The sequence below is a fragment of the Eubalaena glacialis genome, chromosome 10, assembly GCF_028564815.1.
Source record: "Eubalaena glacialis isolate mEubGla1 chromosome 10, mEubGla1.1.hap2.+ XY, whole genome shotgun sequence".
In the NCBI taxonomy this organism is placed as follows: domain Eukaryota; kingdom Metazoa; phylum Chordata; class Mammalia; order Artiodactyla; family Balaenidae; genus Eubalaena; species Eubalaena glacialis.
In genome coordinates this window covers 40,653,435-40,670,612 of record NC_083725.1, presented here as the reverse complement: position 1 = coordinate 40,670,612, position 17,178 = coordinate 40,653,435, and positions in this window count along the sequence as shown.

The following is a 17,178-nucleotide window of genomic DNA, read 5'->3' as shown; positions in this document are numbered from 1 at the left end:
GATGATCCAGGACCTCGGAATAAGAATGGACGCAAAGATTGAGAAGATGCAAGAAATGTTTAACAAAGACCTAGAATAATTAAAGAACAAACAAACAGAGATGAACAATACAATAACTGAAATGAAAACTACACTAGAAGGAATCAATAGCAGAATAACTGAGGCAGAAGAACGGATAAGTGCCCAGGAAGACAGAATGGTGGAATTCACTGCTGCAGAACAGACTAAAGAAAAAAGAATGAAAAGAAATGAAGACAGCCTAAGAGACCTCTGGGACAACATTAAACACAACAACATTCGTATTATAGGGGTCCCAGAAGGAGAAGAGAGAGAGAAAGGACCAGAGAAAATATTTGAAGAGATTATAGTCGAAAATTTCCCTAACATGGGAAAGGAAATAGTCACCCAAGTCAAGGAAGCGCAGAGAGTTCCATACATGATAAGCCCAAGGAGAGACACACTGAGACACATAGTAATCAAATTGGCAAAAATTAAAGACAAAGAAAAATTATTGAAAGTAGCAAGGGAAAAATGACAAATAACATACAAGGGAACTCCCATAAGGTTAACAGCTGATTTCTCAGCAGAAACTCTACAAGCCAGAAGGGAGTGGCATGATATACTTAAAGTGATGAAAGGGGAGAACCTACAACCAAGATTACTCTACCCGGCAAGGATCTCATTTAGATTTGATGGAGAAATCAAAAGCTTTACAGACAAGCAAAAGCTAAGAGAATTCAGCACCACCAAACCAGCTCTACAACAAATGTTAAAGGAACTTCTCTAAGTGGGAAACACAAGAGAAGAAAAGGACCTACAAAAACAAACCCAAAACAATTAAGAAAATGGTCATAGGAACATACATATCGATAATTACCTTAAACGTGAATGGATTAAATGCTCCAACCAAAAGAAACAGGCTTGTTGAATGGATACAAAAACAAGACCCATCTATATGCTGTCTACAGGAGACCCACTTCAGACCTAGGGACACATACAGACTGAAAGTGAGGGGATGGAAAAAGATATTCCATGCAAATGGAAATCAAAAGAAAGCTGGAGTAGCAATACTCACATCAGATAAAATGGACTTTAAAATAAAGAATGTTACAAGAGACAAGGAAGGACACTACATAATGATCAAGGGATCAATCCAAGAAGAAGATATAACAATTATAAATATATATGCACCCAACATAAGAGCACCTCAATACATAAGGCAAATACTAACAGCCATGAAAGGGGAAATTGACAGTAACACAATAATAGTGGGGGACTTTAACACCTCACTTACACCAATGGACAGATCATCCAGAATGAAAATAAATAAGGAAACAGAAGCTTTAAATGACACAATAGACCAGATAGATTTAATTGGTATTTATAGGACATTCCATCCTAAAACAGCAGATTACACTTTCTTCTCAAGTGCACATGGAACATTCCCCAGGATAGATCACATCTTGGGTCACAAATCAAGCCTCAGTAAATTTAAGAAAATTGAAATCATATCAAGCATCTTTTCTGACCACAACGCTATGAGATTAGAAATGAATTACAGGGAAAAAAAGGTGGAAAGCAGAAACACATGGAGGCTAAACAATACGTTACTAAATAACCAAGAGATCACTGAAGAAATCAAAGAGGAAATCAAAAAATACCTAGAGACAAATGACAATGAAAACAGGACGATCCAAAACCTATGGGATGCAGCAAAAGCAGTTCTAAGAGGGAAGTTTATAGCTATACAAGCCTACCTAAAGAAACAAGAAAAATCTCAAGTAAACAATCTAACCTTACACCTAAAGAAACTGGAGACAGAAGAACAAACAAAACCCAAAGTTAGCAGAAGGAAAGAAATCATAAAGATCAGAGCGGAAATAAATGAAATGGAAACAAAGAAAACAATAGCAAAGATCAATAAAACTAAAAGCTGGTTCCTTGAGAAGATAAACAAAATTGATAAGCCATTAGCCAGACTCATCAAGAAAAAGAGAGAGAGGACTCAAATCAATAAAATTAGAAATGAAAAAAGAGAAGTTACAACAGACACCGCAGAAATACAAAGCATCCTAAGAGACTACTACAAGCAACTGTATGCCAATAAAATGGACAACCTGGAAGAAATGGACAAATTCTTAAAAGGTATAACCTTCAAAGACTGAACCAGGAAGAAACAGAAAATATGAACAGACCAGTCACAAGTAATGAAATTGAAACTGTGATTAAAAATCTTCCAACAAACAAAAGTCCAGGACCAGATGGCTTCACAGGTGAATTCTATCAAACATTTAGAGAAGAGCTAACACCCATCCTTCTCAAACTCTTCCAAAAAATTGCAGAGGAAGGAACACTCCCAAACTCATTCTATGAGGCCACCATCACCCTGATACCAAAACCAGACAAAGATGTCATAAAGAAAGAAAACTATAGGCCAATATCACTGATGAATATAGATGCAAAAATCCTCAACAAAATACTAGCAAACAGAATCCAACAACACATTAAAAGGATCATACACCACGATCAAGTGGGATTTATCCCAGGGATGCAAGGATTCTTCAATATACACAAATCAATCAATGTGATACACCATATTAACAAATTGAAGAATAAAAACCATATGATCATCTCAATAGATGCAGAAAAAGCTTTTGACAAAATTCAACACCCGTTTATGATAAAAACTCTCCAGAAAGTGGGCATAGAGGGAACCTACCTCAACATAATAAAGGCCATATACCACAAACCCACAGCAAACATCATTCTGAACGGTGAAAAACTGAAAGCATTTCCTCTAAGATCAGGAATGAGACAAGGTTGTCCACTCTCACCACTATTATTCAACATAGTTTTGGAAGTCCTAGCCATGGCAATCAGAGAAGAAAAAGAAATAAAAGGAATACAAATTGGAAAAGAATAAGTAAAACTGTCACTGTTTGCAAATGACATGATACTATACATAGAGAATCCTAAAAATGCCACCAGAAAACTACTAGAGCTAATCAATGAATTTGGTAAAGTTGAAAGATACAAAATTAATGCACAGAAATCTCTTGCATTCCTATACACTAATGATGAAAAATCTGAAAGAGAAATTATGGAAACACTCCCATTTATCATTGCAACAAAAAGAATAAAATACCTAGGAATAAACCTACCTAGGGAGACAAAAGACCTGTATGCAGAAAACTATAAGACACCAATGAAAGAAATTAAAGATGATATCAACAGATGGAGAGATATACCATGTTCCTGGATTGGAAGAATCAATATTGTGAAAATGACTATACTACCCCAAGCAATCTACAGATTCAATGCAATCCCTCTCAAATTACCAATGGCGTTTTTTACAGAACTAGAACAAATCATCTTAAAATTTGTATGGAGACACAAAAGACCCCGAATAGCCAAAGCAATCTTGAGGGAAAAAAATGGAGCTGGAGGGATCAGGCTCCCTGACTTTAGACTATACTACAAAGTTATAGTAATCAAGACAATATGGTACTGGCACAAAAATGGAAACATAGATCAATGGAACAAGATAGAAAGCCCAGAGATAAACTCACGGACCTATGGTCAACTAATCTATGACAAAGCAGGCAAAGATATACAATGGAGAAAAGACAGTCTCTTCAATAAATGGTGCTGGGAAAACTGGACAGCTACATGTAAAAGAATGAAATTAGAACACTCCCTAACACCATACACAAAAATGAACTCAAAATGGATTAGAGACCTAAATGTAAGACCGGACACTATAAAACTCTCAGAGGAAAACATAGGAAGAACACTCTTTGACATAAATCACAGCAAGATCTTTTTTGATCCACCTCCTAGAGTAATAGAAATAAAAACAAAAATAAACAAATGGGACCTAATGAAACTTCAAAGCTTTTGCACAGCAAAGGAAACCATAAACAAGACGAAAAGACAACCCTCAGAGTGGGAGAAAATATTTGCAAATGAATCAATGGACAAAGGATTAATCTCCAAAATATATAAACAGCTCATTCAGCTCAATATTAAAGAAACAAACAACCCAATCCAAAAATGGGCAGAAGACCTAAAGAGACATTTCTCCAAAGAAGACATACAGATGGCCAAGAAGCACATGAAAGGATGCTCAACATCACTAATTATTAGAGAAATGCAAATAAAAACTACAATGAGGTATCACATCACACTAGTTAGAATGGGCATCATCAGAAAATCTACAAACAACAAATGCTGGAGAGGGTGTGGAGAAAAGGGAACCCTCTTGCACTGTTGGTGGGAATGTAAATTGATACAGCCACTATGGAGAACAATATGGAGGTTCCTTAAAAAACTGAAAGTAGAATTACCATATGATCCAGCAATCCCACTACTGGGCATATACCCAGAGAAAACCGTAATTCCAAAAGACACATGCACCCCAATGTTCATTGCAGCACTATTTACAATAGCCAGGTCATGGAAGCAACCTAAATGCCCATTGACCAACGAATGGATAAAGAAGTTGTGGTACATATACACAATGGAATATTACTCAGCCATAAAAAGAAATGAAATTGAGTCATTTGTTGAGACGTGGATGGTTCTAGAGACTGTCATACAGAGTGAAGTAAGCCAGAAAGAGAAAAACAAATATCGTATATTAACGCATGTATGTGGAACCTAGAAAAATGGTACAGATGAGCCGGTTTGCAGGGCAGAAGTTGAGACACAGATGTAGAGAACAAACGTATGGACACCAAGGGGGGAAAACTGCGGTGGGGTGGGGATGGTGGTGTGCTGAATTGGGCGATTGGGATTGACATGTATACACTGATGTGTATAAAATTGATGACTGATTAAAAAAATAAATAAATAAATTGGAAGAAAAAAAGTCTATTTTGTCTGAAGTGAGAATTGCTACTCCAGCTTTCTTTTGATTTCCATTTGCATGGAATATCTTTTTCCACTCCCTCACTTGCAGTCTGTATGTGTCCCTAGGTCTGAAGTGGGTCTCTTGTAGACAGCATAAATACAGGTCTTGTTTTTGTATCCATTCAGCCAGTCTATGTCTTTTGGTTGGAGCATTTAGTCCATTTACATTTAAGGTAGTTATGGATACATATGTTCCTATTACCATTTTCTTAATTGTTTTGGGTTTGTTATTGTAGGTCTTTTCCTTCTCTTGTGTTTCTTGCCTAGGGAAGCTCCTTTAGCATTTGTTGTTAAGCTAGTTTGGTGTTGCTGAATTCTCTTAGCTCTTGCTTGTCTATAAAGATTTTAATTTCTCCATCGAATCTGAATGAGATCCTTGCTGGGTAGAGTAATCCTGGTTGTAGGTTTTTCCCTTTCATCACTGTAAATATGTCCTGCCACTCCCTTCTGGCTTGCAGAATTTCTGCTGAAAGATCATCTGTTAGCCTTATTGGGATTCCCTTGTATGTTATTTGTTGCTTTTCCCTTGCTGCTTTTAATATGTTTTCTTTGTATTTAATTTTTGATAGTTTGATTAATATGTGTCTTGGTGTGTTTCTCCTTGGATTTATCCTGTATGGGGCTCTCTGTGCTTCCTGGACTTCATTGACTATTTCCTTTCCCATATTAGAGAAGTTTTCAACTATAATCTCTTCAAATACTTTCCCAGTCCCTTTCTTTTTCTCTTCTCCTTCTGGGATCCCTATAATTCGAATGTTGGTGTGTTTAATGTTGTCCCAGAGGTCTCTGAGACTGTCCTCAATTCTTTTCATTTTTTTTTTTCTATTCTGCTCTGTGATAGTTATTTCCACTATTTTGTCTTCCAGTTCACTTATCCGTTCTTCTGCTTCACTTATTCTGCTATTGATTCCTTCTAGAGAATTTTTAGTTTCATTTACTGTGTTGTTCGTCATTGTTTGTTTTCTCTTTAGTTCTTCTAGGTCTCCTTGTTAAACGTTTCTTGTATTTTCTCCATTCTATTTCCAAGATTTTGTGTCATCTTTACTATCATTACTCTGAATTCTTTTTCAGGTAGAGTGACTATTTACTCTTCATTTGTTTGTTCTGGTGGGTCTTTACCTTGCTCCTTCATCTGCTGTGTGTTTCTCTGTCTTCTCATTTTGCTTAACTTACTTTGTTTGGGGTCTCCTTTTCACAGACTGCTAGTTCGTAGTTTCCTTTGTTTTTGGTGTCTGCCCCAAGTGGCTAAGGTTGGTTCAGTGTGTTGTGTAGGTTTCTTGGTGGAGGGGACTGGTGCCTGTGTTCTGTTGGATGAGGCTGGGTCTTTTTCTTCTTGTGGGCAGGTCCACATCTGGTGGCGAGTTTGGGGGTGTCTGTGACCTTATTATGATTTTAGGCAGCCTCTCTGCTAATGGGTGGGACTGTGGTCCTGTCTTGCTAGTTGTTTGTCATACTGTGTCCAGCACTGTAGCTTGCTGGTCTTTGAGTGGATCTGGGTCTTAACATTGAGATGGAGATCTCTGGGAGAGCTTTTGCTGTTTGATATTATGTGGAGCCAGGAGGTCTCTGTTGGACCAATGTGCCGAACTTGGCTGTCCCACCTCAGAGTCATAGGCCTGACACTCGGCTGGAGCACCAAGACCCTGTCAGCCACACGGCTCAGAAGAAAAGGGAGAAAATGAAAGAAAAAAAGAAAGAAAGAAAAAGGGAAGAAACAAAGAAACAAAGAAAAAATAAATAAAATAAAATAAAGTTATTAAAATAAAAGATAAAAAATTATTAAAAATAAAAAAATTAAGTAATAAAAAAAAGAAAAAAATAGAAGAAAGAAAGAAAGAAGAGAGCAGAAAAACCAGAAAACAAATCCACCAATGATAACAAGCACTGAAAACTATACTAGAAAAAAAAAATAAAACGGATAGACCGAACTCAGTACAAATGGTAAAAGCAGAGCTATACAGGGAAAATCACACAAAGACGCATACACATACACAATCACAAAAGGAGAAAACGGAAAAATATATATATTTATATATTAAAAAAAAGGAAGAGTGCAACCAAATCAATAAACAAATCTACCATGATAATAAACTCTAAATTCTAAACTAAGATAAACATGAAACCAGAAACAAATTAGATGCAGAAAGCAAACCCCAAGTCTACGGTTGCTCACAATGTTCACCACCTCAATTTGGGATGATTCGTTTTCTATTCAGGTATTCCAGAGATGCAAGGTACATCAAGTTGATTATGGAGATTAAATCTGCTTCTCCTGAGGCTGCTGGGGGAAATTTCCCTTTCTCTTCTTTGTTCGCACAGCTTTTGGGGTTCAGCTTTGTATTTGGCCCTGCCTCTGCATGTAGTCACCTGAAGGTGTCTGTTCCCCACCCAGACATGACAGAGTTAAAGCAGCAGCTGATTCAGGGTCTCTGGCTCATTCAGGCCTGGGGGAGGTAGGGGTACAGAATTTGGGGTGAGCCTGCAGCTGCAGAGGCCGGCATGACGTTGCAACAGCCTGAGGTGCACCGTGTGTTCTCCCAGGGAAGTTGTCCTTGGATCACGGGACCCTGGCAGTGGCGGGCTGCACAGGCTCCTGGGAGGGGAGGTGTGGATAGTGATCTGTGCTTGCACACAGGCTTCTTGGTGGCTGTAGCAGCAGCTTTAGCATTTCGTGCCCATATCTGGTGTCCATGCTGATAGCTGTGGCTTGTGCCCATCTCTAGAGCTCATTTAAGTGGTGCTCTGAATCCCCTTTCCTCATGCACCCTGAAACAATGGTCTCTTGCCTCTTCAGCAGTTCCAGACTTTTTCCCGGACTCCCTCCCAGCTAGCTGTGGTGCACTAGCCCCCTTCAGGCTGTGTTCACACAGCCAACTCCAGTCCTCTCCCTGGGATCTGACCTCCGAAGCCAGAGTCTCAGCCCCCAGCCCCCACCTGCCCTGGCAGGTGAGCAGACAAGGCTCTCAGGCTGGTGAGTGCTGGTCGGCACCGATCCTTTGTGCGGGAATCTCTCTGCTTTGCCCTCTGCACCCCTATTGCTGCACTCTCCTGCATGGCTCCGAAGCTTCCCCCCTGCCACCCCCCATCTCCACCAGTGAAGGGGTTTCTTAGTGTGTGGAAGCTTTCCCTCATTCATAGCTCCCTCCCAGAGGTGCAGATCCCATCCCTATTCTTTTGTCTCTGTTTTTTCTTTTTTCTTTTGCCCTACTCAGGTACGTGAGGGGTTTCTTGCCTTTAGGGAAGTCTGAGTTCTTCTTCCAGTGTTCAGTAGATGTTCTGTAGGAGTTGTTCCACATGTAGATGTATTTCTGATGTATTTGTGGGGAGGAAGGTGATCTCAACGTCTTACTCCTCTGCCATCTTGAAAGTCTCTCTCAATTTGACCGTTTTATCACTATTTAATGTCCTCCTTTGTCTCTTGTAATAGTTGTGGCTCAAAACATATTTTGTCTGATATTATGATAGCCATCCCAGCCATCTTCTGGTTAGTATTTGCATGGAACTTCTTTTTCTATTCTTTCACTTTCAAGTTATTTGTTTTGTTGGATTTAAAGTGGGTCTCTTATAGATAACATGTAGTTAGATCATGTTTATTTTTTTAACCCATTTTCCAATCTTTGCCTTTTTATTGGATAGTTTAATCCATTTACATTTGAAGTGATTACTGATAAGAAAGAACTTCTTCCATTTTGCTCTTTGTTTTCTATGTGGCTTATAACTTTTGTAGTGAGTGTAAATGAATATTCAGCTCAAAAAGAAGAAATTTTTGAGCCAAAGAGAGGGAAAAGGCTTATAATTGTCCTAAGTTAAAGAAAAAGGTATCTTTATAATTATTATGACAAAACTCTCTTTAGTCTTTAGGTAAATTTGTTTAGAAAGATCCCCTTTGTGAGCTCAAGATCCATGGGGCTTTAGTATTATGACTTACTACCTCCTAACACATTGGTTCTAAAACAAAAAGATGGAAGTAAAAGAGTAATTTTCACCAGTGTAATTCAACAGTATCCAGCCATGCAACTTTTAAATATCCTATCTTTTAAAAAAATAAAAAGAAACTAACATAGGTAGAGCTTTTAGTGAGCTTTAGGCTAGACCCTTTATTTTCTCATTTTGATGGTGACTTGCATTCAGAAGGTAATATCCATTAACTACCTGGTCTTGAGGAGCCTTAATACATTTAATTTTCTAATGAAGTCTTTAATCATTGGCCTTCATCTACGTTTATAGTCATTCAGCTTTCTTAGAAGGTCAAAAAATCTTCAATGTTCCTAAAAAAGTTTCTTTATTCCTTTTCCAAAAGCTTTTTTATTAAATCACTCTCCAGTGCTTGAGCACAGGACAGAAGCATCCCATTCTCTTCAAGGCCTCCCTTGGATGGGATAGAACCATCACTCAGCTTTTACGCATATCTTTATCTTTGTGATATATTAATAATAAAACAAACACAACAAAACAGGAATCTTTTTCTTTTTGGTCACAGGCATGAAGCCAGCCTGGAGAAGGGTGAGATGATAGACTTTTGCATTGGTTTCTAAACTTTTAAAAGGAAAAAAAATTCCTTTAAAAAAGAGCAATAAACTGACTTTCCATGTATAAAGCATAGACAAACAGAACTATTCAGTTTGAAGTTATAATGAAGGGGAGGGTGTGGGGGCCTGGAGCTGTGGCCCTCCCCTTAAGTCTTTATTCCACAATTCTGCCTACTAGTAATTTTCAACCATGGCTGTATATTAGAATCACCAGGGAGTTTTTAAAAATCCTGCCAGGCTACTCCCCAGACCATTTAAATTAAAATATCTGGGAATAAGACAGAGGCATTAGTATGTTTGAAAAGTCCACAGGTAATTTCAATATGCAGCCAAAGTTAGAACCATTGCAAGGGAGAGAGAAAGCCATTGAAACAGAGTGTATTTTTTATATGACTGCAGTTGTAGATTTTTTTCTACCATGTAGAACAGCTAGGGATGATAGAAATAGCTAGATAGCTGGATTAATATAGTTCCCTTTGCTTTTTGTCATTTCACAAACAACAAGGTTAGAACAGAAGTGAGCTTTTTTAGGCCATGAAAATTTTAGCAGACTTTATTAAAAAAAAAATTAAAAGCCCGTATGTTTGGAACCAAGCAACTTGATCTTTTGTAATTTGACTCCTGAGGAGAATATTTTTCAGAGGGAATTATGTCAGAGGTTAAAAGAAAGAGAAAAGTAAAAATCATCCTGTTCCCTACTTTGAAAAGTTAAGTGATTAGAGAAAAATCCATGGGGAATATTTCATTCTTCTCATTATGTCTATCCTCTATTCTATTAGGAGAGAACAAAGGGAATTAACTAAGAGGCTCTCTCTAGTACCATTAACAGAAAACTTCTCTTTGTCTGATTATGATTTGCAGTGATCAAAATGTTGCTCCTTCTGAAGATCACAATTGCAAAGGCTTTCTTTCCCACTCCATTTCAGGGAGCTCTCATTGTCCTCATTGGGTGTATTGAGCTGAAATAATTTAATGGATTTAGATATTAAAAAATCAAATGAAGAATCAAAACATTATAGAAACATCTGAGATATAAGTTAGTAATGAACATATTTTGGAAGGAAAAGTTCACAATTGGTGCAATAAAGTTATGATGAGGTCAGGTAGTAAATGAATAGATTGAATAAAAATAAAGATAGCAATTTCCAAAGGAAACAGACTTGAGCCCATTCTAATTTTTAAGGTTTCTTACATTTTGCTTTAAAAGAATTTAATTCCTGCAAAACAATCCTCGTAAGGAAATCGTTGTCCTTTTTCTGCATATTGAGAACACGTTGAGAAAGGAATCCTGGGAAGGGAATTTTTGTTCCTATGCAGTGAAGTCAACTGGTCAGTGAATATAGGCACACATTGGAGATATTGTGGATTTGGTTCCATGCCACCACAATAAAGTGAGTCACATGATTTTTTTTTTTTTTTTTTGGTTTCCCGGTGCATATAAAGTTATGTTTACAATACACCGGAGTCTATTTAGTGTGCAATAGCACTGTGTCTAAAACAATGTACATACCTTCATTTAAAAATACTTCATTGCTAAAAAATGCTAACCATCCCCAAAACTAAAAATAAATAAATGAATAATAAATAAAATAAAAAAGAGACTTCCCCAGCAGTCCAGTGGTTAAGATTCTGCCTTCCAATGCAGGAGGCATGGGTTCGATCTCTGATCAGGGAACTAAGATCCCACATGCCGGAGGGTGCAGCCAAAAATGAAAAAAAAAAAAAAAGAAAGAAGAGAGAAGAAAAAAATGCTAAACATCCTCTGAACCTTCAGCAAGTCATAATCTTTTTGCTGGTGGAGGGTCTTCCCTCGATGTTGATGGCTGCTGACTGATCAGGGTGGTGGTTGCTGACAGTTGGGGTGGCTGTGGCAGTTTCTTAAAATAAGTCAACAATAAATTTTGCCACATTGATTGACTTTTCCTTTCATGAAGTGTTTCTTTGTAGCATGCAGTGCCGTTTGATAACATTTTATCCACAGAACTTCTTTTAAAATTGAAGTCACTTAATCTAAATCATTTGTTGTCATTTCAACAGTCATCACAACATCTTCACCAGGAGTGGATTCCATCTCAAGAAACCACTTTCTTTGCTCTTCCATATTAAGCAACTCCTCATCTGTTAAGTTTAATATGAGTTTGCAGAAATTCAGTCACATCTTTAGGCTCTACTTCTAATTATAGTTCTCGTTCTTTCTACTACATTGACAGTTACTTTCTCCACTAAAGTCTTGAACCCCTCAAAGTTATCCATGAGGGTTAGAATCAACTTCTTTCAAACTCCTGTTCATGTTGATATTGTGACCTCTTCCCATGAATCACAAATGTCCTTAATGGCATCTAGAATGGGCAATCCTTTCCAGAATATTTTCAATTTACTTTGCCCAGATCCATCAGAGGAATTACTATCTATGTCAGAGAGAGCCTTATGAAATAATAAAACTTGAAAGTCAAAATTACTCCTTGATCCATGGGCTGCAGAATATATAGTATATAGAGTTCAACCTCATGTTTTTGTGACTGTGTAGTTTTCCATTATATGGATGTATTTAATGGGTTTCATGTTGATGGTTCTGGTTCTAGTTTTTTATTATTACTAACAATATTGCAGTGAACCTTCTTGCACATGAATTTGGAATAGTATGCTAGTATATACAAAAACATATTTTTGGCAGCAGTATTACTGAGTCAAAGAGTACAAGCATTCAAACCATTGACAGACATTGCCTAATTGCCCTTCAAAAGAGCTAAGTAGCTTCCCAGCAAAACTGTATGAAGGTGCTTATTTCCCCATAAACTTGTGAATACTAGACATTATCAAAACTTTTTTTCCTAATCTGATAGGTAAAAACCAGAATCTCATTTTTATTGAGATATAATGCACATACCATAAAATTCACCCTTTTAAAGAGTATAATTTAGTGATTTTTAGTATATTCATATTGTTGTGCAACAATCATCACTCTCTAAATCCAAATATTTCTGTCACTCCAGAAGGAAAACACATACTCATTAGCAGTCACTCTTCATTCTCTCCTGCCTTCACCTAGCCCCTAAGAAATGCTAATCTACTTTCTGCTTTTATGAATTTGCTTATTCTAAACATGTCATATAAATGGAATCATACAATATGTGATCTTTTTCATCTGGCTTCTTTCACTTACAATAAAGTTCAAGGATCACCCATGTTGTAGAATGAATCAGTATTTCCTTTTCATAGCTGAATAATAATACTACTACATTGTATAGATATACTACAATTTGTTTATTCATCAGCTGATGAACATTTGGGTTTCCGCCTTCTGACTATTATGAATAATGCTGTTATGAACATTCACACTAATTTTTGTGTAAACCTGGGTTTTCAGTTCTCTTGGGCATACATCTAGGATTGGAATTGCTTGGTTACACGTTAACTCTACGTTTAACATTTGAGGAACTGCCAAATTTTTTCCCAAAGTGGCTGCACCATTTTACATTCCAACTAGTGAAGTACAAGGGCTCCAATTTCTTCACATCCTTACCAACACTTGTTATTGTATGTCTTTTTTATTATAGCTATCCTAGTGGGTGTGAAATATCTCAAAGTGGTTTTGATTTGCATTTCCCTAATGAATAATGATATTGAGCAGTTTTTCACGTGTTTATTGGCCATTTGCTGATCTTTGTTGAAGAAATGTCTGTTTAAGTCCTTTGCTCACTTTTATTATTGAGTTGTTTTTCAATTGCCTAGTTGTAAGAGTTGTTTATATTTTCAGAATACTGTACCCTTATCAGATATATGATTTGCAAATATTTTCTTCCCTTCTGGAGATTGTCTCTTCACTTTCTTGAGGGTATGTTTTGAAGCAAAATAGTTTTAATTTTGATGAAGTTCAATTTATCTTGTGCTTTATGTGTCATACTTAAGAAACCATTGCCTACTCTAAGACCACAAAGATTTATACCTATGTTCTCTTCTAAGAGTTTTATAGTTTTAGCTCTTACATTTAGATCTTTAATCTAGTTTGAGTTCATTTTTAATATGGTGTGAGTGAGGGGTCCAACTTTATTGTTTTGCATATGAATATCCATTTACCTATCCCAGCACCACTATTCTTTACTAAATTGTCTTGGTACTATTAAAAATCATTTGTCTCTACATTTACCATTTATTTCTGGATTCTCAGTTCTGTTCTATGATCTGTATGTCTACCCTGATGTTAATGCTACACAGTTTTTATTATTGTAGATTTGAGGTAAGTTTTGAAACTGGGAAGTGTGAGTTGTCCAATTTTTTTCTTCTTTTTCAAGATTTTTTGGCTATTTGGGTCTCTTGCACTCCCATATGAATTTAGGGTCAGCTTATCGTTTTCTGCAAAGAAGTAAGCTGGGATTTTGATAAGTATTACTTTGGATCTGTAGATATAGTAGTTCTATTTTTAGTTTTTTGGGGAACCTCCATACTGTTTTCCATAGCGGTTGCACCATTTTACATTCCTACAAACAATGAGCATGATTTCCAATTTATCCACATTCTCACCAACCTTTGTTATTTTCTCTTCTTTTTTTTGGTGTGTATGGGGGGTGGGTAATGGCCATATTAACAAGTGTGAGATGATGTCTTACTTTCCTGATGATTACTGATGTTGAGCATCTTTTCACTTACCTATTGGTCATTTGTATATTTTCTTTGGAGAAATGTCTATTCAAGTCTTTTGCCCATTTTTAAACTGGATATTTGCTATTGAGTTGTAGGAGTTCCTTACATATTTTGCGTATTACCCCCTTATCACATATATGGTTTGCAAATATTTTTTCCCATTCTGTAGGTTCCCTTTTCACTCTTGATTTTTTCTCTTGCTGTGCAGAAGCTTTTCAGTTTGATGCGGTCTACTTCTTTATCTTTGCTTTTGTTGTCTGTGTTTTTGGTATTACAGCCAACAAATCATTACCAAGACCATTGTCATAAAACTTTCCCCCTTTGTTTTCTTCTTGGAGCTTTACAGTTTCAGGTCTTATGCTTAACTGTATAATCTCAAATGTTTTCTATGTATGTGTCTTCTCTGGAATTTTGTATATGGATTATTAATTAGGGGGAGCTCATAGTCTCTTGCTCTCTCTGGTGTCTCTCTGCTGTAGCATGGGTCCCTTGAAGCATATAACACAGCTCTTTTTTGTTCTCAGTGGCCCCTAGGCATCTAGAGTTTATTGAATCCTGTCCACACTCTGAGACAGACAAGAGAGAAACAAGTCCCTCAGGCAGACCCCAAAAAGCTGGAACATTTGAATATGCCTTACTCCCTCTGCCTCCTGATGGAGAGGGCACCAAGCTGTAGTGGCCTCTGAAACAGCAGCACCCTGCATTGTTATTTTTTGTTCTAGGTGAACCCAAGACATCTAGAGTATGCCAGGTCCTATCAGGACTCTGAGACAGGTGAAACAGAAGCTGGTTCCTCAAGCAGCCTCCCCCAAAACGTCAACATTGAATGTATGGTCCAGTCTTCCTTTTTCCTCTCCAGGAATAAGCTGAGGGCTGGAAGTTTCTTCACAATTTTATGGTGCTGTCCTAAGGGGAGAGACTACGGTGAATGGATGCCACTAATTTTCCTACCTACTTTGATATGGCTGATTTCACACTTGCTTGGGAGGCAGGGATCTCTTAACTGGTTCCTAAATTTCTCATAATGGGGGTTGGTCCATTTATTATTTTTAAGTTGGTGTCTCCATGGGAAGAAGGAGGGCCTGGGTCTTTCTGTTCTACCATCTTGCTATCATCATCTCCAATCTGCATGCCTTTTATTTCTATTCTGGTGGGCAGGGCAGTCCCCTGACATGGTTAGCTGTGAGCCCCAGCAGCACACTTCTGTTGTGGACACACTGTTGGACAGGGCAGGCCCCCAGCATGTTGTGTAGCCTTGCAGCACCTACTGCTGCAGAAACAGTGGTGGACAGGGTAGGCCCCTGATGCAACTGGTTGTGAGGCTAGGTAGCATGTGTCTGCTGTGGGCTCTACCTTCTTTTTAATGCAGGCATTTACAGCTACACAATTCCCTCTAACTACTGTTTTAGCTGCATTTCCTAAGCTTGGTATGTGTATTTTTATTCATCTCAAAGTATTTTCTAATTTTTCTAGTGATTTCTTCTTTGACTCATTTGTTATTTAGAACCCATTATTGTTCTTGTTTAATTCTGCATATGTGTTCTTGTTTAATTTCCACATATTTGTGAATTTTCCAAATTCCCTTTGGTTATTGATTTCTAATCTCATTCCATGTGGTCAGAGAACATGCTTTGTATGGCATATATTTTTAAATATACTGAGCCTGTTTTATGGCCTAGTTTATGGTTATCCTAGAGAATGTTTTATGTGCACTTGGGAAGAATATGTATTTTACTGTTGTTGAAAGAGTGTTCAGTAGATGTCTGTTTTGATGTAGCTGGTTTATAGTGTTGTTCAAGTCTTCTGTTTCCATGTTGATCTTCTGTCTTGTTGTTCTAGCCATTATTGATGGTAGGATATCAAAGTCTCCAACTATTATTGTTATTTCTCTTTTCGGTTCTGTCAGTTTTTCTTCCTGTATTTTAATGCTCTGTTATATGTTTATAATTGTTGTATCTTCTTGATTGATTAACCCTTTTATCACTACAAAATGATCTTCTTTGTCATCTCTATGAAAATTTTTTTTTTCTTAAAATCTCTTTTGTCTGATATTAGTATAGCTTTTGTCTGATATTAGTACAGTTCTTTCAATTAATATTTGCATATATTTTATATATCTTTTCTTTTCATTTGCTTTTAACCTATTTATGTCTTTAAATTAAAAGTGTTCCTTTGTAAATAGCATATAGTTGGATCATGCTTCTTTTTGTTTGTTTGTTTTTTAATTAATTTATTTATTTATTTATTTATTTTTGGCTGTGTTGGGTCTTCGTTTCTGTGCGAGGGCTTTCTCCAGCTGCGGCAAGCGGGGGCCACTCTTCATCGCGGTGCGCGGGCCTCTTACTGTCACGGCCCCTCCCGTTGTGGAGCACAGGCTCCAGACGCGCAAGCTCAGCAGTTGTGGCTCACAGGCCCAGCTGCTCAGTGGCATGTGGGATCCTCCCAGACCAGGGCTCGAACCCGTGTCCCCTGCATTGGCAGGCAGACTCTCAACCACTGTGCCTCCCGGGAAGCCCGGATCATGCTTCTTATTCCATTTTGCTAATCTCTGTCGTTTAATTGGAGAGTGTAATCCATTGCCTTTTTTGTTTTGTTTTGTTTTTCAAATTTTAAAATTGAAGTACAGTTAATTTACAATGTTGTGTTAGTTATAGGTGTACAGCAAAATGATTTAGTTATATATATATATATATATATATATATATATAAACTCTTTTTCAAGGTTCTTTTCCATTATAGATTATCACAAAATATTGAATATAGTTCTCTGTGCTATACAGTTGGTCCTTGTTGTTTATCTACTTTATATATAGTAGTGTATATATGTTAATCCCAACCTCCTAATTTATCTCCCCGCCCCCCAACGCCATTATCTCCTTTAGTAACCATAAGTTTGTTTTCTATGTCTGTGAGTCTATTTCTGTTTTATAAGTTCATTTATGTCATTTTTTTAGATTCCACATATCAACAATATCATATGATATTTGTCTTTCTCTGTCTGATTTACTTCACTTAATATGATAATCTCTAGGCCCATCCGTGTTGCTGCAAATGGTATTATTTCATTCCTTTTTATGGCTGACTAATATTCCATTGT